This window comes from Antechinus flavipes, chromosome 6 (genome assembly GCF_016432865.1).
Source record: "Antechinus flavipes isolate AdamAnt ecotype Samford, QLD, Australia chromosome 6, AdamAnt_v2, whole genome shotgun sequence".
Taxonomy (NCBI): domain Eukaryota; kingdom Metazoa; phylum Chordata; class Mammalia; order Dasyuromorphia; family Dasyuridae; genus Antechinus; species Antechinus flavipes.
The window spans coordinates 86,251,553-86,277,308 of NC_067403.1; the positions used below are offsets into that span (position 1 = coordinate 86,251,553).

The following is a 25,756-nucleotide window of genomic DNA, read 5'->3' on the forward strand; positions in this document are numbered from 1 at the left end:
ATGTTCACTGGTATCTTATTATCCACTGTAATAAGGGCTCACTATTTGACAAAAAACTACTGAGAAAATTGTACAATAGTATTGAAAAAATTAGATTAAGATCAATATCTCACAATTTATACAAAGAGAATCTCCAAATGGATAAGTACTCTCAAAGGTCTTATTAAAAAATGTAGAGGAACATGCCAAAACAATTACTTGCAAGATTTATACATAGGAGAAAATGTCATGAACAGACAAGGCATGGAACAATTATAGAAGATAAAACGTATAGTTTTTACTATATAAGACAAAAAGGGTTTGTATAAATACAGTAGATCTAAGATTTAAATAGGTACAACTGGGAAAAATATTTTCAGCAAGTTTTTTTGATAAGTCTCATTTCCAAGATACATGAAAAAGTGATTAAAATTTGTAAGAAAATGAACTATTTGACAATTGTTAATCTAATATTAACAAATAAACAGTTCTCAAAAGAAGACTTTGCATTAACCATAGCTAAGTTTAAAATAAAATGTTCCATTCAATACAAATCAGAGCAATTTAAATTAAAGAAGTTCTTAGATTCCATCTCACACTCATCATGATATGAAAAAGTGATAATAAAAGTAAAATGATAAATGACAGTGAATATGGAAGTAAATGAACACATAGATGCATTGTAGATGGACTTGTGAATAGGTATGGTCAATCTAAAAAACACTTTAGAACTATACATAAAAATTACTAAACAATGTTTCTTTGAAATAGATATGCTACTATTAGATCTATATTAAAAAGAAATGAAAGAGAAATATACACACATACACACATAAAATGTGTGTGTATAATAGCATTTTTATAGTGGCAAAAAATGAATCTGGAAAATAACAGGATATGCAACAGGTGAGGAATAGCTGAATCAGGTGTTATATATGAATTTGTTGTGCAAAATGAAAAGGAAAGTTGATTTTTTCAAATCCTGAAAAGAATAATTTATGCAGAGTCAAGTCAGCTGAACCAGATCAAATTATAATATAACATCAAAGATTTTAAATGAAAAAAGTAGGATACATAAAAAATGATAAAATTAAAATTTCTAGAACTAGGAAAACAACTTATACAATAATCAATGTAAATTTTTAAAAAGTATTTTAAAGTCTGTTAACACAATAATTTTTGATGATTAAAGAATGATGACATTTGTTTTCCACTAATCAAAAGCTGTGGTGGATCTATTCATGCAGAAAAAAATATACTATATATATATATATATATATATATATGTGTGTGTGTGTGTGTGTGTGTGTGTGTGTGTGTGTGTGTGTGTGTATAGCTATGGAGGGATTTGTTTTGGTTGGTTATACACAATTGTTATAAGAGTTTGTTTTTATTTCTTTTTTTAACCCGATAGCATGAATCTTGAGGAAGAGCGGAAGAGAAAATACATATATATATATATATATATATATAGCCACTTTTATAAAATCAAGAAGGGAGTTACAGGAGTAAAATATTGCTTGCACTTTCAGATAAGGTTACTGTATTATTAGTTTTATATAACTTCTAAAGTTTTGCTTAGGCCTTCTTATGGATTGGAACTGATATATAAATGATTTTAATGTAAAGATAAATGTACCACTAAAACTTTTTTTTTCATAAGTAGGCTGTGGAGGTAGATAAATCCAATACTCAATTTCATGGTTTCTAAATTTCTAAACTTTGTCTCCATTAACATAATTAAAATATATACTCTTGGGTACATGCACTCCTAGAGACACAAAAGTCTGCATAACTCTTTGTATCTCAGAGAACATATTGTATATATAGTACATATATTTGTCTCTGTATATGCATGCATGTTACATATATTTATATTCCCATGTACATATGAACATATAACATGCATATACATATATACAAATAATATACATATATGCACACACATACTTTTAGTTTAACAGTAAGTGAATTGGGCAATGGATTCTACTTAATTGTAAGTCTGTAAGGAGAGGCTGAATTTTCTGTACAGAATATGTTGTATTAAGGAATTCTTTTTGGATATGGGTCAAAATGATTGACTATTACAGTCTCTTCCAATTGTAGAATTCTATGATTCTATCAGTAAGGTTTGTTCTGGTGTGAAAAATCCCTCCATCAAGAACACTTCTTAGATAAATGTATTATGTGAATGTAAGGAAGTAGTTTGAATTACTTAACAATCAAATGGGTTGGCCAGGGTCAAGTATGAAAGACAGGATTTGACTGTAGATTTTTTTGAGTTGAATAAAATCATTAATGTTATTGTTAATCTTCTCTAAAATCTCACTGAAAATAGAATTGTTTTAAATTGTCTTAAAATGCAGTAATGATCTATCCAATTTATAAATAGGTATACTTCTCTATGCAATGATTACCAATTAAACTGAAAAATTCTTCCACCTCCCATGATTTTTGCTCTTATTATGAAAATTAAGTAAAAGGTAACTTCATTCTCTTGTCATCTTTCAGAGCCAGGTATCTTCATGGTAGCTGTACTCCTGACAGCCAGGAAAGTAATCGTATGGTCCTCTGAACTCCCTCATTCTCCCAAGACTGCTAGACATTTTGACAGAACAGATGTTCATGTGAATGTTTTAACTTTCAGTTGTGCTGGAAATAATGTGAAAATAGCCATTAACAATGCTATTTTGGTACATCCTCTCCAGCTGTGAATGTATCCTTAGAAAATGCCATAGTTTGAAAATATTTTAGCTACTGAGTTAATTTTGCTTAAAGGACTGGGTCAGCTCATTTATAACCTAAATTGTGCCTTATTGTCATTACTTACTGGGAGGATTTTGAATTAAAAGTGAAAATGATAACTACAAACTAGATTAGAGCAAAAGTCATGAAATATGCATAGAAGACAGAAAACTAATCTAGACATGGATTGATAACATTAAACAAATCTAATAACTTGAAAATTCTATCTTTTAGTTAGTTCAGAGTTAATGGAGAAAAAATTAAGCTTCGAGCTTGCAGATCTGTTGCTAAGCAACTTAGGAACTTGCTATATTCGGAAATTTATGCTTTTGTGACTAATTGATTCTTAACAAAATTCCCTCTTGGTGCACAGAAACTGAAGACACTTGCTGGAAAGAACACTGAAGCCTAAAATTGAATAACTACTGTGAGCATAACCCTATTGGGAGATTACACTTGCTGCACATCAGTGTCTTTTGAAGAGAAAATTCAATTTCTATGCAGAATGCAGCCCATTTTAATGAATTAATATTTAATAAATTAAAATGACTTGGAAATAAATTTGTTAGTGTCCCCTAAGAAATGAGGATTTATGGGATCCTAATACTATCATCTAGTGACATCCCTTTTTCTCTACCTCTCTAAGCTTATTCTCTTTTTCATCTATTTTTTACTTAAGACTGTAAGTAGAAGTTGATTATTGCAATTTGGTTTATAACACTGAACATTTTTAATCTTTTCTCTTCTATCTATACAAAGTGTTTCATCTTCTCTAGTTTATGCATTTAACTGTGCAGTTGTGATTATATAGTCATACCTAGGTATACCTTTAGGTCATTTTCCTTATCTATAGAAAGTGGAAGTTTTACTAGATGACTCCTAAGATTTCTTTCAAATATAAATTCATTATACTATTATCTATGATCCTTTAGTGTGTATGATCCTGAAATTTTTTTAAAAAGTTATTTATTTAATTAATATTTTCCCCAACTACATTCAAAACAAAATTTTAAACTTTTTTTCCCTTAAGGCAATTGGGCTCAAGTGACTTACTCAGGGTCACACAGCTAGGAAGAGTTAAGTGTCTGAGACCAGATTTGAACTCAGATTTTCCTAACTTCAGAGCTGGTGCTCTATCCATTGTGCCACCTAGCTACCCCTTAACATTTGTTTTTAAGATTTTTTGAGATCTAGATTCTCTCCCTTATACCCACCCACAATTAAGAAATCACATGTGAAATTATGCAAAATATTTCCATAAAAGTCAACTTGTGAAAGAAAGCATAGATCTCCCACTCTAATGAAAATAAAAACCCTCAAGAAAAAATTAAGTTAAAAATATAGAAAGAGATAGAAAAATAGATAATTCTTCCATCTGTATTCAGACTCAGTCAGTTCCTACTCTGGATATGAAGAGTATTTTTCATCATAAGTCCTTTAGAGTAGTTGTGGATGATTGTAATACTGAGAATAGCAAAGTCGTTTACAGTTGGTCATCCCTGAACACTGCAATTACTTTATACAGTATTTTTCACTTTGTTCATGGAGGACTTTTCAGGTTTTATTTTTTATCCTGAGAGCATCCAGCTCATCACTTTTCAGAAAATAATAATCGTCCATCAGAGAAGATTTTGAAAAAAAAAATTGTTAATTCAACTCTATTTTTTTATCAAAGTTCTTGACAAATATGTTAATATATTATAATATTTTATTAATATTATAAGCATGTACTAGAAACCTAAATGTTATGTTAACTTCACTGAGTCTACTTCTTGGTCCTTGGGATCCTTCATTATATTCAATAGCATATGATTATTTGAGTTCTGAAAGTGTCCCACTAAAATAGGACTAATGAAAAGCAAAGCTTTCCAACTTCAGAACTTAATACAATTATATCATTTTTCACTGAAAAAAATTGTGGTAGAAATTATTAGTAAAGGCAAACATGGGAATTGGAAAATTAGAACCCACTTTAACCTGGAGGAAGTAGAGAAAGCTTCATAATAAACAATAGCTTAATGCCAAGGGAAGTTTGGGGTTTCCCTTCACCTGAAGAACTTAAGTAGAAGCTGGAGAATGACTTACTGAAAAATTTTATAAAAAGGTTATAGAAAAGGTTCTGTTCAGTCAGAAGTTTGGCTAGATTATTCCACTGACCTTTTCCAACTCTGAAGTTTTATGATTCTGAATATTTAGTTAAGATATTTTCCTTAGTTTGGGATTGGGTTCTTGGACCAAGAATTCTGACATGCTCAACAACTAACCAAAGCTCTTTAGATATTGTAATCTTTAACAAAATGCTAAAGTATCAAAAACCATTTCAAATGCTGAAGTTTCAGAAACTTGTTTTTAATTCTAAATTTTTTGAAATATTTCAAGGAAACATATTCTCATTAAATCATTTTTAAAAATCCACATTTACATTCTACACTAAGAGGCATTGTGGCATAAAGAAAAAAAAATATTGAATTTAGAATAAACAAAAAAAACTGGATTAAAATCTTCTATCTACCATCACTTCAAGAGACCTCAAGCAAGTTAATTAATACACAGATAGTTTAGATTCGTATATAATAAAGAAGAGTTTAGACAACATGAGTTCCGAGGTCCATTTCTCAGTTCTATGATTCAATGATGACTTTTCACGGAATAAAGGGGATCCTGAATTCTTGGCATCTATCTTAATAGAAAGTAAACTCAAGTAAATTCCATTAAATTGGAAGCATTTCAAATATTGTCTCGGTAATAGACTATCTTCCAAGAGAAGTCTAACAAAAGGCTCATCATGTGAACACAAGAACCAAAATGATTATTTTTAAAGAAACGGTATAATATTGAAAAATCTATTAAGTTGTATATGTGTTGTATAGTTCTGTTTTTTTTTTTTTTTTTTTTTTGTCAGTGGAAAAAGTTAGACTAGATAGGATTTTATAACTCAATTAGTCTAGTCCCTCTCTTCCCTCTTATCAATTTTCTGTTTTTCATGTAAGGGAAAAAGAACTCAATTATGCAGTATTTTATGTACTTGATGCATCATCATAGTTTAAAGATGACTGCATGGTGTCTCTACTAGGTTTGTATTCCAAAGGGATAAACAAATGGAAAAGGACTCACATGTGCAAAAATGTTTGTAACAGCTCTTTTTGTAGTGGCAAGGAACTGGAAACTGAGTGAATGCCCATCATGGAGAATGGCTGAATAAATTGTGGTATATGAATATTATGGAATATTATTGTTCTATAAGAAATAACCAACAGGATGATTTCAGAGAGACCTGGAAAGACCTACATGAACTAATGCTAAGTGAAGTGAATAGAAGCAAGAGAACATTGTGCACATTAACAAGAAGGTTGTGTGATGATCAATTCTGATGGATGTGGATCTTTCCAACAAGGAGGTGATTCAGGCCCATTCTAATAGACTTGTGATGAAAGATCCATTTGCATCCAGAAAGGGAACCTTGGTGCTGAATGTGGATCACAACATAGTATTTTTACTTTTATTATTCTTATTTATTTGCACTTTGTTTTCTTTCTCATTTTTGTAAGACTGTTCCTACCCCCATTTCCAAGGCAGCAATGAATTTGACATAGGTTATACGTGTACAATTCTTTAAAACATATTTCTATATTTGTCATGTTGTACGAGAAAAATCAGACTAAGGGGAAAAACCATGAGAAAGAAAAAAGCAAGCAAGTAAACTAAAAAAAAAGCAAATAAATAAATAAATAAATGAACAACAACTATGCTTTTATTCACATTCAGTTTCAATAGTTCTCTCTCTAGATGCAGATAGCATTTTCCATCCCAAGTCTCAGAATTGTCTTGTTTCTCTACATTGCTGAGCAGATTGAGGTCTGTTATAGCTAATCATCACATAATCTTCCTATTACTGTATACAATGTTCTCCTGGTTATGCTCGTTTCACTCAGCATCAGTTCATGTAAGCGTTTCCAGGCTTTTCTGAAATCAGCCTGCTGGTCATTTCTTATAGAAAAATAACATTCCGGGGTGGAGCCAAGATGGCAGAGCAGGGACACACGACTCTCTAAGCTCCTCTCATCCCCCTCATAACCAACTATTTAATCCAGCCTCAAAAATAGCTCTTCCCTGCTTAAATTCATGAAGATGAGAAGCACTACAACTTACCAGCCGATCCGGAAGCTCGCCAGGAAAGGTTTGTCCTGAGGGGCCAGGAACAGACTAGCCCAGGCAGCGAGAGGCTAGTGTCCTGAGCAGACCAGGGGCGGGGGTGATCTCTGTGGCTAGAGAAGTTATAGGGACCACTCTGCTCTAGGCTAACTGCTCTGCCTTGACTACAAAGCAGTAAACTGGCAGAGAAGTTAAAGCCTAAAACTGAGGGTCCTCTAAAAAATGCCAGAACCTAAGGAGATCTGGCTGTAACCCCTCAAACCCGGAAGTGACTCAGGCAGACTTTACCGCAGCCCTGTGGCCACATCCGGCAGTTCGGGGCTGTTGCGGGGACAGTTACTAATCTGCACGGCAAGGGGGCACAGCCTGGGCAGCCTCTGATCGGCAGTGTGGGGGGCTCGGCCTGGGGCAAGAGAACCCCCCCAGCTGACTGTGCTTCCCGAGCAGACACTTCCAGTCCCTGCAAATCCATTCGCTCAGCTGCTAATACCCACAGCCCCAGGGCAGGGTTTGGCTTGGGAAGTGAAACTCTCACTGCTCAGTGTCTAGCCCCAGGGCAGGCGTTATCTCACACAGCTGAGGTTCTTGGAAAGGCACTTTCCCAGCCCGCCCTGCAGGCCTGAGTTACTTTCGGGTGGGGAACTCCTTCCCAGAGCACTCCAGTACCTCGATGCTTTTTGTAGCCTGTCAGCAGGACAGCTGCCCGTCCGCCCATATACCTTTCACTGCTCTGCAGGAGGATAACCTCCTGGCTCTGAAGGCAGACCTTACAGGCTTTAACAAAATAAGTAAAAAAATCAAAAGAACAATTGATAGTTTCTACCCAGAAAGAGAACAGCTTTTCAACCCTGAAGAGACTAAAAGCAGACAGTCTCCAGATGATTGTTGGTCTCCAATACAAAAGGCTCTCCTAGAAGAGACTAGTAAAAACCTTAAAAGAGAGCTAGAAGAGAAATGGGGAAAGATACATAACTCACTAAAAGAAAAATTTGATAAAGTGGAAAAAGAAAACAACTTCTTGAAATGTGAATTGGAAAAGGTAAAAAACTCCCAAGAAGTGCAGGGAAACAGAGCTTGTGAATTGGAAAAAGAAAATGACTCACTAAAAAAAAAAAAAAATTAGTGAAATGGAAAAAAATTCCATAGAGCAAAACAACTCAATTGGACATATACAAAAAGAAGTAAAAAAAGCTAATGAAGAAAATAACTCACTAAAAATTAGAACTGAACAAATAGAAATGACTGATTCATTGAGACATCAAGAATCAGTCAAGCAAAACCAAAAAAATGAAAGATTGGAAAAAAAGGTCAAATATTTACTTGGAAAAACAACAGACCTGGAAAATAGATCTAGGAGAGATAACCTGAGGATCATCGGACTACCAGAAAATTATGATGAAAAAAAGAGCCTAGATACTATTTTACAGGAAATCATCAAAGAGAACTGCCCAGAAGTAATAGAACCAGAAGGGAAAATAGGTGTTGAAAGAATTCATCGAACACTTTCTGAAAAAGACCCTAAAATAAAGATTCCAAGGAATATTGTGGCCAAACTTCAGAATTTCCAGACTAAAGAAAAAATTTTACAAGCAGCCAGGAAAAAACAGTTCAAATACCAAGATGCAACAATAAGGGTCACGCAAGATCTGGCTGCCTCAACATTAAAGGATCGAAGGGCCTGGAACCAGATATTCCAAAAGGCAAAAGAACTTGGAATGCAGCCAAGAACAAACTATCCAGCGAAGCTAAGTATTTTTTTCCACGGAAGAAGATGGACATTTAATGAAATAGAGGAATTCCATCTGTTTCTAAGGAAAAAACCAGACTTAAACAAAAAATTTGATCTTCAACAACAGGAATCAAGAGAAGTAGAAAAAGGTAAAAGGAACTCTTGAGAACTGTATTTCTGTTATGAATATACATAAAAACCATATGCATAATTTGATCTTACCGATATAACATAAAAAAGGGAAGTAGAAATGGAAAGGGGATAACGTCAGAAAAAGGGAAGAAGGGAGATAAAAAGAGGGAAACTACATGCGACAATGAGGCAAAGGAAACCTATCATATATGAGGGAACTTAGAGAGGGGGAGGAACATTGTGTGAATCCTACTCTCATCAGAGTTGGCTCAAAGAGGAAACAATTGACATATTTGTTTTACACAGATTCTTCTCTCACTTCATTAAAAAGTGGAAGAGGAAAAGGGTGAAGGAAAAAGAGTAATAAGGGAAGGGTACAAGAAAGGGGAAGGGATTCAAAGGGAGAAGGGAGGGACACTAAAGAGGGAGAGCTGTGCGACATTAGCGGGACCAATAGGGAAGAAGGGAAGGAGGGCAAGAAAAAGAAAAGTATAATCTGGGGATATTAGGATGGCAGAAAATGTAGAATTGGTTATTTTAACCGCAAATGTGAATGGGATGAACTCTCCCATAAAAAGGAGGCAGATAGCAGACTGGATCAAAAGTCAGAACCCTACAATCTGTTGTTTACAGGAAACACATTTAAAACAGGGAGATGCATACAGACTAAAGGTAAAAGGCTGGAGCAGAATCTATTATGCTTCAGGTGAAGTCAAAAAAGCAGGGGTAGCCATCCTTATCTCAGATCAAGCAAAAGCAAAGATTGATCTAATTAAAAGAGATAAGGAAGGAAACTATATCTTGCTTAAGGGTACTATAGACAATGAAGCAATATCAGTATTAAACATATATGCACCAAGTGGTATAGCATCTAACTTCCTTAAAGAGAAGCTAAGAGAGTTGCGAGAAGAAATAGACAGCAAAATTATAATAGTGGGAGATCTCAATCTTGCACTCTCAGATTTATATAAATCAAATCACAAAACAAATAAGAAAGAAATTAAAGAGGTAAATAGAATATTAGAAAAATTAGGTAAGATAGATCTCTGGAGAAAACTGAATGGTGACAGAAAGGAGTATACTTTCTTCTCAGCAGTTCATGGAACCTACACAAAAATTGACCATATATTAGGACACAAAGACCTCAAAATTAAATGCAGGAAGGCAAAAATAGTAAATGCTTTCTTTTCAGACCACAATGCAATAAAAATTACATTCAACAAAAAGTTAGGTGTATATAGACCACAAAGTAATTGGAAACTAAATAATCTCATCTTAAAGAATGATTGAGTGAAACAGCAAATTATAGACACAATTAATAATTTCACTCAAGATAATGACAACAATGAGACATCCTATCAAAATTTATGGGATGCAGCCAAAGCAGTAATAAGGGTAAATTTTATATCCTTAGAGGCTTACTTGAATAAAATAGAAAAAGAGAAGATCAATGAATTGAGCCTGGAACTTAAAAAGTTAGAAAAAGATCAAATTAAAAACCCCCAATCAATGACTAAACTTGAAATTCTAAAATTAAAAGGAGAAATTAATAATATAGAAAGTAAAAAAAAAACTATTGAACTAATAAATAAAACTAAGAGTTGGTTTTATGAAAAAACCAATAAAATTAACAAACCTTTGGTAAATATGATTAGAAAAAGGAGAGAGGGAAATCAAATTGGCAGTCTTAAAAATGAAAAAGGAGAACTTACCACTGATGAAGAGGAAATTAAAGAAATAATAAGGGGTTACTTTGCCCAACTTTATGCCAATAAATTTGATAACCTAAGTGAAATGGATGACTACCTCCAAAAATATGGGCTTCCCAGATTATCAGAGGAGGAAGTAAATTGCTTGAATAGTCCCATTTCAGAAAAAGAAATAGAACAAGCTATTAATCAACTCCCCCCAAAAAATCCCCAGGACCAGATGGATTTACATGTGAATTCTACCAAACATTCAAAGAATAATTAGTCCCAATATTTATAAACTATTTGAAAAAATAGGGAATGAAGGAGTCCTACCAAACTCCTTTTATGACACAGACATGGTACTGATACCTAAACCAGGTAGGTTGAAAACAGAGAAAGAAAATTATAGACCAATCTCCCTAATGAATATTGATGCTAAAATCTTAAATAAGATATTAGCAAAAAGACTACAGAAAATCGTCCCCAGGATAATACATCATGATCAAGTAGGATTTATACCAGGAATGCAGGGCTGGTTCAATATTAGGAAAACTATCAATATAATTGGCCATATTAATAATCAAATTAACAAAAACCATATGATCATCTCAATAGATGCAGAAAAAGCATTTGATAAAATCCAACATCCATTCCTATTAAAAACTCTTGAGAGTATAGGAATAAATGGACTCTTCCTTAAAATAATCAGTAGCATCTATTTAAAACCAGCAGTAAGCATTATATGTAACGGGGACAAACTGCAACCATTCCCAATAAGAACAGGAGTAAAACAAGGTTGCCCACTATCACCATTACTATTTAATGTTGTATTAGAAATGCTAGCTTTGGCAATAAGAGTTGAGAAAGAGATTAAAGGAATAAGAATAGGCAATGAGGAAACCAAATTATCACTCTTTGCTGATGATATGTTGGTATACTTAGAAAACCCCAGAGATTCTACCAAAAAGTTATTAGAAACAATCTACACCTTCAGCAAAGTTGCAGGATATATAATAAACCCACATAAGTCATCAGCATTCTTATATATCACTAACAAAACCCAACAGTTAGAGTTACAAAAAGAAATTCCATTTAAAGTAACTACTGATTGTATAAAATATTTAGGAATCTATCTGCCAAGGGAAAATCAGAAACTTTATGAGCAAAACTACAAAACACTTTCCACACAAATCAAGTCTGATCTAACCAACTGGAAAAATATTAAATGCTCTTGGATTGGGCGAGCAAATATAATAAAGATGACCATACTACCTAAATTCATCTACTTATTTAGCGCTATACCAATCAGACTCCCAAAAAACTACTTTGATGAATTAGAAAAAATAACAACAAAGTTCATATGGAAAAACAAAAGGTCAAGAATTTCAAGGGAATTAATGAAAAAAAAATCAAATGAAGGTGGCCTAGCTGTACCAGATCTAAAATTATATTATAAAGCAGCAGTTACTAAAACCATCTGGTATTGGCTAAGAAATAGACTAGTTGATCAATGGAATAGGTTAGATTCAAAGGACAAAACAGCCAATAACTTTAATAATATAGTGTTTGACAAACCCAAAGACACCAGTTTCTGGGATAAGAATGCATTATTTGACAAAAATTGCTGGGAAAACTGGAAATCAGTATGGCAGAAACTAGGCTTTGACCCACACTTAATACTGTACACCAAGATAAGGTCAAAATGGGTTCATGATCTAGGCATAAAGAATGAGATAATAAATAAATTGGAAGAGTATAGGATAGTTTACCTCTCAGACCTGTGGAAGAGGGAGGAATTTATGACCAAAGAAGAACTAGAGATCACTATTGACCACAACATAGAAAATTTTGATTATATCAACTTGAAAAGTTTTTGTACAAACAAAACAAATGCAAACAAGATTAGAAGGGAAACAATAAACTGGGAAAACATTTTTACAATCAAAGGTTCTGATAAAGGCCTCATTTCCAAAATATATAGAGAATTGACTCTAATTTATAAGAAATCAAACCATTCTCCAATTGATAAATGGTCAAAGGATATGAACAGACAATTCTCAGATGAAGAAATTGAAACTATTTCTAGCCATATGAAAATATGCTCCAAATCATTATTAATCAGAGGAATGCAAATTAAGACAACTCTGAGATACCACTACACACCTGTCAGATTGGCTAGAATGACAGGGAAAGATAATGGGGAATGTTGGAGGGGATGTGGGAAAACAGGGACACTGATACATTGTTGGTGGTATTGTGAACACATCCAGCCATTCTGGAGAGCAATTTGGAACTATGCTCAAAAAGTTATCAAACTGTGCATACCCTTTGATCCAGCAGTATTTCTATTGGGCTTGTATCCCAAAGAGATACTAAAGAAAGGAAAGGGACCTGTATGTGCCAAAATGTTTGTGGCAGCCCTGTTTGTAGTGGCTAGAAGCTGGAAAATGAAAGGATGTCCATCAATTGGAGAATGGCTGAGTAAATTGTGGTATATGAATGTTATGGAATATTATTGTTCTGTAAGGAATGACCAGCGGGATGAATACAGAGAGGATTGGCGAGACTTACATGAACTGATGCTGAGTGAAATGAGCAGAACCAAGAGATCATTATATACCTCAACAACGATACTGTTTGAGGATGTATTCTGATGGAAGTGGACCTCTTCGATAAAAAGAGCCCTAATTGATCAAAGATGGACAGAAGCAGCTACACCCAGAGAAAGAACACTGGGAAATGAATATAACCTGCTTGCATTTTTGTTTTTCTTCCCGGGTTATTTATACCTTCTGAATTCAATTCTCCCTGTGCAACAAGAAAACTGTTCGGTTCTGCACACATATATTGCATCTAGGATATACTGCAACCCATTCAACATGTAAAGGACTCTTGCCATCTGGGGGAAAGGGTGGAGGGAGGGAGGGGAAAAATCGTAACAGAAGTGAATGCAAGGGATAATGCTGTAAAAAATTACCCTGGCATGCGTTCTATCAATAAAAAGTTATTAAAAAAAAAAAAAAAAAAAAGAACTAGGATATATGGTGACAGTTAGACAGCAGAATGACAAGAACCAAGCAAGATTTAGTGGGTTTATTGTAAATTTTGGCTGGGGGACCCTAATGAGGTCTTGGAGCATTTGTGGCCAGCAACGAGGAGGACCTTGGCTAACTTCACATAGACATTTAGTTTATATGACACACAGAAGTCACAGTTTCTCTTAGAGGTTTCCATTTAATATGTTTTTGGGAAATACCATGACAGTTTGCCAGGCGTCTCCTGCCTGCCCTTGCCACCACAACCTGGTGTAAGATCTGTCGGGAATTCTACGTGTACACCATCGCTCCCAGGGTTGGGGCTCCTTTCCATGACTGGCAGGCTCAAGAACCCTACCTTATCGTCTCTATCCTTCTTCATAATATCAGCCGTACTAACAGAGTTTAGGTCATTTACCCTGAAGGGGAAAGGGAATCAAAAGAGAAAAGGCATTTACATATCTACCTCCTATGTGCCAGGTGTTGTAATACAACAAATAAAGTGTTATGAGCACCTTATTCGTAATATATTACCTAATTTGATGTTCACAATAACCCTGAAAGACAGGTGGTATTATCACCATTTTATAGTTGGGGAAACTGAGGCAGACTATGGTCAATGGCTTTCCTGAAGTCACACAGCTAGTAAGTGTCTGAGACTGAATTTCAACCAGTTTTCCTGCCCCCAGACTCAATATTCCATGGATGGCACCATCAGTTACCTCTGATTTGAGTGTCAAGAATCTCATTTCCACTGTTAGATCCTGATGAGTACAAATAATGAGTCCCCAGAAGTATTCCTATATGTATTCCAATTCTATTTGAAATGATAATTTAAATTATAATAAAATAAATAATTTATTTATAATCAGGACCCTGCTGTATAGAAGGGTACAAAAAGGGGAGGAGAGGTCCCTTGGGGAAGCTAAGTGGTAGAGCAGCTAAAGGAGCAGTCTTGGGGCCAGGAAAATGTGAGTTCAAATTCCCTCCCAGGCCCAGAGTTTAAGTGATCCTGTCATTTACTCATTCTCAGCCTGTTTTCTTATCTGTAAAGTGGGTATGATATCCTCAGCCCTTTCTCATGGGGTTTTTGTGGAAAGCAAACGAAGTAATATATCCACTTTTTTATCTACTTACTGTATGTCAGCTGTTATTATCAACTTTTTTTTTCAAATACAGGCAACTACAGGCACACAATAGTAGACAGCTTCTTTTTAACATCCTTTCTTTCTTAACTTTTTTGTATCATGGACTTTTTTGACAGTCTGGTGACTGCCTCTTCTAGGAATAGAAGTTTTTAAATGCTTAAAAGAAATAGGATCACAAGGGAATCGGTCCTACTGAAATAGGTTGTTTTTTTTTTTTTAATAGTTTTTATTTTTTCTCAATAGTATTTCATTTTTTCCAAATACAGGTAAAGATAGTTTTCAACATTATTAAAAATAGTTTTGAAAATCAACTTTATATATCCCAGGTTGAGAACCCCTGGCTCTACGCACTTAACTTTCCCCCTCTCTCAGAACCTGGAAATGTCTCTGTTCTTTACTCAGGGTCACCCTGTTGCTCCCCTCTGTCCAACCTGAGGTTGCTCTGAGCTCCTCAGGAAACTGAAGGAGGGTAGACCTGGCTGAGTCTTCCCGGGCCTACTCCTTAATTACTCGAGCTGTGGTTCTGGGAGGAACCCGGCATCTACAGGACTATCAGCCTCCCCCTTGGAGCTGGGGATTCTGTGGGCAATGCCAAAGGCCCTTGGTGCTGATCCGTTGCCAATCACCTCTTTAAAAACCTGGCTGCGTTTATTAACACAGAGACAGAACAATTTCTCATCGATGTGCAGAATGCGCTCCCTCGGATGTATTTCACGCACAGCCATACAAGGGGAGGCTCTGCATCCCACAAGCACCAGGCTTTCATCCCTTAGTCAGCAAGCTAGAAATTCCGTTACTCAGGACAATCATGGAGCGTGAAAGGATGGTAAATAATTGTGGGGAGCTCACCCTTTGTTGGATGCTGGGGAGGAGGTGCTGGATGCTGGGGGGGAGGTGCTGGATGCTGGGGGGGAGGTGCTGGATGCCGGGGGGACGTGCTGGATGCTGGGGGGGAGGTGCTGGATGCTGGGGGGGAGGTGCTAGATGCTGGGGGGGAGGTGCTGGTGCTGCCACTGCCCCCCCCCACTACCCCTCCTCCCTCCATCCCGGAGGGTGGAGTTGATGAAGGAGAGTCAATTACCTGCTCCTCAGGTGGGGCTGAGGCTGCCTCAGATTCACCACACCCTTGAGCCTCACTTAAGTCTCCCTGCCCTGTGGGGATATGGCCATTAATCTGTTCTTTGTCTTCCTCCTTTATCTCAGGCTTCCCCCTTTGGATATCCCGGTATTTTAAGGCCATCTGTATTGTATTGTATAAATAGAACACTGCAATGGAAACTGAACGAGGACCGTTTTCATTGTAATATGCAGAGAGCTGTTGACCAACCAATGCCCAGTTTTTTAGCGAGATTTGCTCTTCCTCTAAGAACCAAGGGGAGGTGCGTTTTAATGTAGCCAGAAGTCTAGCTGTCTGTCCCCAAGTTACAAGTAGCCCTTGATCTTCTATCAGCTTAAGCAGGCTTTCTATAGCACCACTCCTGGGTGGGGCTGGGGTTGGGGGGGTTGGGGTGGGGGATGGAGAATCTTTACCTAGGATCTGTCCCATTTCAGCCAAAAAAGGTTGTACTCACTCAGTTCCTGGTCACTGGAGACTTCTTCAGTGAAAGTAGGGTCCTTGGTTCCCACGCTTGGGCGCCAAATGTTAAGAGTTCAAATGTTGGAGTTTGTTCTCAGAGGACAGCCGGTTTAGAGGCTTAGAGCCCTTCGGATGTCTCCAAATCCAAAGGTTCTGTCCTTCAGCCTCTGCCTCTGCCTTCTTCTGCCTCCAACAGAGATGGAAGATCTCTCTTATCTCCTTCTGGGGGGCCCAGCCACCAATTTGCCGCGGAGAGAGGGCTTCTGGCGTAGCTCCACTGAAGTCCGTCAAAAGTGTTCTCTGCAGCAGAGTCGTTTCTCTCGAGTCTAGCGCGATCAGCCAGCCAAGAGGAAAAAATGTATTCTGGAATGGCTGTCTCGCCTTATATGTGAACCTTCTGAGAGAATGGGATTATGGGTTTTCTCCCATAGTGCTCTCTGGCCCAAAGAGCTTTAAGGTGTGGACTTTGAGTAAAGGTGGGAACACAAGCCTTGTCTTGATTAGTTCTACTTAGTACCTTGTTTCAGGTTCTGGCCAAAACAACTTCTTGTAAGATTAGATCAACTCTAATTACTTAGCAGTTAGTAAGGATTCCAACAACCCTTGAATCCTTTTAGTAGAGTCTCTGAAAACAGGAGGCCCTTTCGGCCTCCTGAAAGGCTCTAAAACCTACATATGCTAACGGAACCGAGAAGGAGCTCCCTGTCCTCCGTGGTGCTGGCACGTGGGAGGCGCCGAATGCTCTTCCACTCCCGTGTGCATGTGTTACCAGGGAATGTAGCCGCTCCCCTGTCCGTGGCACAGCCGTGGGCTTCACGGGGCAGAGATAGGTTACTGAGGGGGAGGGAAAGTGGGGCTCCGACCCAGGGAGGCAGTGGTAATGTCCTTAGTCCTTAGTCCCCAAGCACTCTTCATGTGCCCGTGCAGCAGGCAGAGCCCCGGCCTGAACCCGGGCTGTGTGACCCCGGGAGGGCTTGCCCAGCTGCCTCGAATTTAAAAGTGGGGAAAAAGAATACCCCCACTTCCAGGGTTGAGAGGAGGACCCAGTGGGGACAAACGTGAAGTGCTTAGCACAGGAGGTAGCATCTGGCGAGCGCTGGGTTAGCTGAGATAATGGTGGTGGTGGTGGGGATGGTGGGGATGGGGATGGGGAGATGGTGGAGGGGATGATGGAGATGTTGATTACCAGGCATTGTACAAAGCACTTTCTTAAGGATAGAATGTCCCTCTCCCTGTGCAACAAGAGAACTGTTCGGTTCTGCACACATATATTGTATCTAGGATATACTGCAACATATCTAACATATATAGGACTGCTTGCCATCTAGGGGTGGGGGTGGAGGGAAGGAGGGGAAAAATCGGAACAGAAGCGAGTGCAAGGGATAATGTTATAAAAAAAATTACCCTGGCATGGGTTCTGTCAATATAAAGTAATTATTCAATAAAATAAAATAAAATATTAAAAAAAATGTTCTAAGCAAAGAAAAAAAGGATAGAATGTCCCTATCACCTTTTTTCTTTTTGGAGGAAAGAACAGAGTGTGGTAGGATAAATACCTGCCAGGGTTTCTCCACAACCTGGATTAGGGCCAAACCTCCCTCTAACCTTAGCAGCTCTCGGCCCCCTCCCCTTCAATTCATTCTCCCTAAAAGGGAGACAACATTGTTCCTGCCACACGACTGGCCTCCTCCTGTCATGACGAAGCTGCCCGATCACCCCAAAGCATATAAAGTTCCACCCTTGTGGAGTCCGAGCCTCTCAGTCCCAATGAAAGATCCCAGTGCTCTGCCAGCTGACCAGCCCTGTCTCCATAAGGCAGCAGGGAGGCCACATCTCCCAGAACTGAAGCTAAATGGGATTGCATCTTTCCCGATCTCTTTTCTGTATCGTGGCTAAGTAAACCGGTTTTTGCCGGCCACTCAGTGACCAACAAGTGTCCCACCTCATCCCATCTCTGCCCCTGAACCGACCGGACTGAGGGTCAGGTGTCCCCTTCTCTCAGGGAGAAAGCAGGACAGGGCCCCAGCCGATTGGCCAATCCTTTCAAGCCCAACACCACTGAGCATTGAGACTTCAGACTTGTTCCTAACCCGGGATTTAAATCGGTTGTATTTATTCAGGGGATCCGGCTGCCTGACAATTGGAACAGATCGTTTTTATTTTGTTTCAAATGATCTTTACCCTACAATTTCTCAAAGCAAATGCTTCTGTTTAATGTGCGCTTTAATCTCTTCCCCCAGTTGTTGCAACACTTGATTTATTGGTGTTTTTCAGCCGTGGCATTAGAGAGCTATTAAGCAGATGTTGTTCTCCGGGCATGTTGCTCGTGACCTCTTCCAGACTCACTATCATATGGATCTAACATGATAACCTTGGCCTAAGACTGGACGTGTCTTGTGCAGACAACCCTTGCCCAATTAACAAGGGGATTCAAGATCTGCAGCGTTCAAAGGGGTGTTTTCCAAATTGTACAAGATGAAAGGTACCTGATGAGGCGTTCAGGGGATTTAACCCTGGCCTGAGCTCTTTCTGCTTCTCAGCCAAAGCCCAGCCTCCATCCCAAGAACCATATAGGGGCTTAGCTCCCTTCCCCACTGGCTTCTCCTCGTGTCCCCAGATCCTGGTCCCTGTGTCTTTTGTGACTATCATTCATTGGGTACCCCACCTCATCCATCCGTCTGGGACTCCTCAGTCGGCAAAGCACAAATAAACAAGTAGCAAGCATATATTACATACTTGCTGTGTGTCACACATTACGCTAGACCCTGGAGATAGAAAGATAAAAACAAAATTGTCTTTGCCTGCAGAGTTTATATTCTATTGGGGAAAACAACGTCAATAAAAAGAAGTAGGAAGAAAATCTCTGCCTAAGCAAGGTAATTGTATAAATATGTTTACATATATTGGATTTAACATATGTTTTAACATATTGAACATGTAACTACCTGTCATCTAGGGGAGGAGGTGGGGAGGAGGGAAAAATTTGGAACAGAAGGTTTCACAAGGGTCAGTGTTGAAAAATTACCCTGCATCTGTTTTGTAAATAAAAAGCTTTAATTACAATTAAAAAAAAAAAAAAAAGAAAACCTCTGCATATAGGCTGAGCACTAACCTCATCTGATGAGCAGTTGCCTTGCTTACCTTCTCCATGGAGACCTGGCTCATTGTGACATGCTCAAGAACACCAAGGTTTGCTGACTATAAAGGTGATGTTCTGTCCACAGCAACCCAGTTGTATCCTGACAGCCAAGGGAGAGAGAGGGATGGGTGGGTGGGTGGGTGAACAGACGAATGGAGATGGATGAGTGGACAATACAGACGAATAGATTAGATAGATAGGCAACTGATGGGATGAATGGATAGGGTAAACAGATAGATTGATGAATATAGATATACTGATGCATAGATAAATAGATAATAATCAATGGATGGATAAGTAAATAGATTTATAGGTAGAAAAAGAGATTTATAGGCAGAAAGAAGATTTATAGGTAGAAAAGATAGGTAGAAAAGAGATTTATAGGTAGTAAAGATATTTATAGGTAGAAAACAGATTTATAGGTAGAAAAGAGAATGAATAGAAGGATTAAAATTATAGATAGCGAGGCTATGTAAATAAATAGACTGGATAGATAGATCCTTTCTGGCAGTAATGAGCATCATACCAAGAGCTGCTCTCAAAGATTGAGATTGTCTTCAAGTCAGTATTAAATTATTATATTTTATTCTCTAATTTCGTAAGCTAAATTGTTGCTTTCTATCTGGCTTGGAAAAGTGTTGATTCTCTTTTCTCCTCTCTTCCCCCTCCCCCAAAATTGCCATTTTTGGATGGTTATTCCAGTAGATCAATTGGACACATATCTTTCACTAATGCGGTAACATTTTACCTTTTCAGGCAACCTATAAGCCATTGCTGAAGCAGATTATGGAGGAGATACCGAACCCACAGCGACCAGATTCTGGCGATATTGAACACGTGTCTTCGGGCCTCAGCGACCTACTTAAAACGGGATTTAGCATGTTCATGAAGGTAAAGCAACTACATGGAGATAATGTACCTGAAGTTCCCTCCTGCAGGTGATGGATGTGTCATGCAGAGAACTGAAATGAGGGTACATCATTAGCCCAAGTGAGCTCTACTCGGAAGCTTTGGGTGTTTTGTTTTATAATCGAGACGCTCATGTCCATGAAAATTCGAGGAGAAGAATTGAGATAGTGGCCGATCCTCACACCTTAGCATTGAAGTCATATATCGAACCTATCATTCCTATCATTCCTTTCTTCCCTTTCTTTCTTTCTTCCCTTTCTTTCTTTCTTTCTTTCTTTCTTTCTTTCTTTCTTTCTTTCTTTCTTTCTTTCTTTCTTTCTTCTCTCTATTTCTCTTTCTCTCTCTTTCTCTCTTTCTTCCTGTCTTTCTGTCTTTTTTCTTTCATTCAAGTCTTCTTGTACAAAATAACTAGTATGGAAATATTTTACATAATTGCAAAAAAAGTTTATGATTTAAGTTAGAAATGACTATATTGGCAACTTGCTTTTTTTTTTCCTATCTGTTGAAATATCATCAATTTTAGGGGAGGATGTTATTTATCACTCTGTGTCCAAAGCCTTCTAGCTTTCTTTCTGAATATTCATTGTGTGTGTGTGTGTGTGTGTGTGTGTGTGTGCTTGAGAGAGAGAGAGATAGAGAATGGAGAGAGAAAGATGGAGAGAAGAGTGTGAATATGTGAATTGTGTATGTGACTGTGAGGAAGAGTGATTGTGTGAGTGTGCATGTGTGTCTGTGTGTATGAGTTTGTGTGTGTATGAGAGGGCACACAGGTGCCCATTTTCACATGAGAGATTCCCAAAGGGAGGGGGAAGCCTTGCCCCACCTTTCTCAGCTTCTCCCGGCTAAGAAATCCCAGAGGCCCTGAAGGCAGAGCCCGTGGCCTGCATCCCTCCGTGTTTTCTGCTGGCGGACAGACATGGGAAGGCTCTGGCATCTGCCGTCACAAGCTATAGCTTGGAAAAGGGGAAAACAAAGGGCACAATCCTGCCGGTGGGCCGGGAGTGAGTGGGAGGACAGTGGGGGATGTGAGCACAAAGGCCTCCGAGATAGTTGTCTTTGCCTCTGCTTTGGGAGCTCCTGGGAGAGAAGGCCGTGAGGGGTTTGGCCCCTCTTGCCCCCCCCTCCCATAGGGCTTTTCTGCCCCACCTCTGGCCAGGACGCACTCTGGCACTGGGCGCCTCTCCCCCTTGTACCAGCAGCATATAAAACTCCAGGATATAGTTGTCCGCAATCACCCAAGCTTGTTGACATACAAATTATGGCTGCCCTGAGGCTGCAGAGGAACTCAAGTGTTTGTCTCAGAGGCCCTTGTTTTCATGTCTGAGAGCATGAACCCCTTGAGTCAGATGTGTCCCCCTTTTTTCACTTTCTCTTCCTTCCTTGAGTGGGATACAGTGCTCTGATCCAGGAGTTGAGCGCCGTGCCTTGCTCATTTATTCCAGAAGTGTTGACAGATGAGTAGGAAAGGGAAGGCTGAGCAGGGAACATCCTTCTCCCTCCAGCACCCAAGCTTCACTGGATCTGGGCTCCTATGGTCCCCCTACACATCCCACTGATTTTGGTCACTGGGAAGGGCGACACAACTCAAGGCAGTTTGCTGCCAGCCAGCCCCTTGCCACTGGCTTCTTTGTGGGTCTGTGGATAGATTTCAAGGGGGCAGGTCCATGAACGTGGATGGGGGGGCATATATGCTTTTATTTTCACTAACTTTTCGTTAAAATTTAGCATTTCCTCCAATTATGAATTTAAGAGAAAATAAGAATAAAAAAAAAAAAACATAGGGAAAGTTTTCCTCCTATAGTTCTTCCCCAGTTGATTCAAGATGCAAAAAAAGTTAAGAATCTCTGGATCAAGCCATAGATTAGTATACTGGTGTGGGTTGAATCTTGGCTAAGACTTTGGGTCTGCCCTCACTTTTTCAAAAAACATTTCTAAATGTTTCAGATAGGTATGGCATTGTACTAGGAATTAAGGAGCCCACAAAAATAAATTGTTAATAACTTGTCTCTCTGGTGCTCTAAGGTCCATCCAATGCTTTCCTCATAATACCCCCTATGAAGGGGAGGTCATATAATCACTATTCTCCCCAATTTGTAGATGAGGAAACTGAGGTTTTTAGCAAGTGAGTAGTAAAGATGGGATCCAAATCCAAATCATCTGAGACCATACCATTGTTCTTTCCACTAAACCGTGTCTCCTTCATGGGAGGTCTAGAGCATTATCAGTGACCTGTCTTCCCTTTACAGAAAAGATTATAGAGAACAAAAAAGGAAGGAAAAAGAGGGAAGAAAGGGAAAAGAGAAAGTCATATCTTTATCACTCAACAGCAGATTTTCAGAAACAATTTCCTTGGGTACAATTCAAGGACACCAGGCCATCAGTTTCCTTGAGAGTAGTGGGATATTGGGGGAGAGGGGGGAGGAGGAGGGGAGGGTTCCTATGTATATGATGAGAGAAAGCCTGCAGGTCCAGTTAATGAAAAGAATATTGCACTGAGAGGTCAAAGACCTGAATCTAAGTCATCATTTCACCACTTCTGTCTTCCTTATTTAGAAAATGTAGTAGTTGGATAAGGAGGAAGGGCTGCTTCTCTGAGGAGAAGTGAGAAAAGGGGGAATTCTCAGCCTCACAGGGGAGAGACCCAGGCCCAGCTTGGCTTGGACAGCCCAAAGAGCCTTCTTGTGTTATGGGTTCTGTAACAGAAGGTCTCAATTCCACGGAATGGGAAGATTTCAAGAGTTAGAATTATTCAATCCCGATTCTACTTCTGCGCCTAAACGACATGGTGCTCATAAAGCTTCGACTAAATGTTCAATTTCCCTTTCCCTTCCCAATAAGATACCTTCATATATATTTTAAGGCCAGCATTTTCAAAGCCTACAGCTGATGTGCTTTGACTATTTGGGTGAACTTGGCCATTGTGGCTGAATTTATATATATACAGAGAGAGAGAGAGAGAGAGAGAGTGCATATCTGCATATTCTAGATAGACATAAGATAGATATATAGAATATATTATATATGTGTGTGTGTGTGTGTGTTGTCAGCTGTAGGCAAAAATACCTTGCGCAGATTGGTGGGAATGTGAACTTTTGCTCATTGTCATTATGTTGACCCACCATCTAACTTTTCTTTTCTTCTTCCCTCCCTAAGCACCACCACCTCCAAAGCTACCAGTGTGGCTCAAATTCACCAACCTGTTATGGACAGAGTTCTTAGAATTAATATTATGTTCTGGATTTTAGATTCTGGAGGCTAGAAACTGTCTGGAATCTGGTATCTCCACAGAATCTCATACTGTACCACAGACTGCGCAGGTCTTGTTGATAGAGAGGTTATGTAAACTATAAATTGAGAAGTGTAATCCTTGAGCCTGGGACTTTATATTATTCATAGAAGAACTTGTCCTTTTTTTTCTCGTATTTAGGATTTTTTTTTTCCTGTCTCAAAAATAGCAAGGATGACACCATATTGATTTTAAAAAGGCATTTTCTCTTTTGAAAGGAAGGAAGATAACCAACTATTGTAGAGACCATACTTTCCTCTGGAATCTATCTTACATAAAACCCAAGTTTTATGTTCTCTAAATAATGTTACTTTCATAATCTATTTTCGCTTTGAAAGACCAATTTTTTTAAGGGTAAGGCCTAGATTTAAACTACAATGAGTAGATATTGCCAGTTATCTTTGGATTCCACTTCTAGTTAGGTTTTCTTTCTTCTCTGACCCAAATTAGGAGAATTCTTTCACTTTTTTTTTAAGTTTTATTGACATTTTCTTTTTGAACATCACAGCTCCAAATAATAATAACAAAGTAATAAAAATCGATAGCATTTATTTAATATTTTAAAGTTTGCAGAGAACTTTAGAAATATTTCATCTGATACAGCAAAAAAGGTGGGTACTTTGGTCTTTATTTTACAGATGAGGAAACTAAGGTAGGCAGCCTTGTTCTCTCTCAGTTGTGGTTCATCCTTTATTTCTGAAGAGGACTAACAACATTCAAGATAATGTCTTGACTCATAGCAACTAGATATTTGCATTTGGGTTTGAATTTAGGACTTTATGACTCAAGTTTCATGCTCTGTCCCTCATACCCCTAAGCTGTAGAAAGCCTCAGGGTCTCATAATAATTGACATTTATATGGCACTTTTGTTGTTTAGCTGTGATTCCATTTAGGGTTTTCTTGACAAAGATACTGGCTACTATTGCCCTCTGACCCTAGATTTAGAGCAATTCAACTCCATTTTACACACCCAATGCAGCAGATCTGGGATTTGAATCCATAGCCTCCAGCTCCAAAGCCAGCCCTTCCCAGTGTACCAGACTTTCTCCTTTCTAGGGTAGACAAGCCCAAAACAAAGATAACCATTGACCCAATGCTTCCTTGGCTCTGGAAGGCCCTTTTTGCTCCAGGGATGGAGAACCCAAACCAGAGGAAGGTTTGAGTTAGGGCGTGGAAGGGCCGGAGCATCAGGACCCCATGCTTGAAAATGATCTGAAAGACTGTGCAAAAGGGAGCAGCTATTCATCTTTGAAGCCAGAGAGTGGTATTAGGAGGGAGCAATTCTAACTGAAAGCAAAATCACTTTGTGTCCAAATTCTCAGCAGTAGAGTTGCTATCTACAGTAGTGGAGAACAGAAACTTAAGTGTCCGAGTTCTGAGGGATGGGGAGTGATGGGCACAGACTCTGAGATGGAGCACAAGGTAGCCATCATGCTACCCCAAGCCACGAACCTCAGAAAATCTAAAATTGGATTGCGTTCCATTCTTGAAACTTGGAAATGGGGTCTGTCTGCCCCCAAAACCACGCCCCCCCCCCCCCCCAGTCCATTCAAAAGTAATACCCCATACCCTTTTGTTTCTTTCACCATGGCTAAGGCAGGATCGGATTTTCCCTCCCTAATTATATGTGGTGTTTCCCCACCCCCTCCTGTTCTTAGGTAATCGTGCTGTCCACGCGACTCCTGAACCCACTTAACATTGCGGAGCTGGATCGACTTCATCCAGACGTTGGCATCTGAGCCAGAGCCACCTACTATAAGAGAACAGAAGACTTAGCCGGTCTGGAAAGACCTGCTCTATTGTCAACTGTTGACTGAGCCTACCCTGTTACTAACTGTAACTGTAGGAATAACTGAATTTTGACTGAAGGCCTTCGATAATGGGGAGGGAGGGAAGGGGGGGAATGTTCTGTTGCTAAGACTGTTGCAATGTTTTGTTGCCAAGATTATTGAAATGTTATATTATTGAGATTGTTGTTACTGGTTTTAAAATTTTTTCTTTTTCTGTTTCTGAAGTTGAGATGTTATATTGAAATTGTTACTTATTTTAAAAAAATTCTTTTTTTAAAAGCTAAATATGTTATATTGTTTGAGATTGTTACTGGTTTAAAATAAAAATCCTTTTTCTGTTTCTAAAGGTGTCAAGCTGTCATTCATTCGCTCCCACATGATTACTGATATTTCCCAGTTTCTTCTGTGCTATCTGGTGATTAGACTTGCCGGCTCGTTAATCAT

General features: G+C 38.5%; 1 long non-coding RNA gene and 1 pseudogene across 1 annotated transcript; one reads left to right on the forward strand and one right to left on the reverse strand.

Moving 5' to 3' along the window:
• LOC127541407 (ELMO domain-containing protein 2-like) overlaps positions 1 to 15,336 on the reverse strand; it is a 100,364-nt pseudogene extending 85,028 nt beyond the window's left edge.
• A 4,139-nt stretch (positions 15,337 to 19,475) lies between these two features.
• Positions 19,476 to 25,550, forward strand: LOC127539884 (uncharacterized). Its single transcript, XR_007948043.1, has 3 exons — positions 19,476 to 19,887; positions 20,083 to 20,217; positions 25,181 to 25,550. It is a non-coding gene; the product is annotated as an uncharacterized LOC127539884 (long non-coding RNA).
• Positions 25,551 to 25,756: the final 206 nt, after the last annotated feature.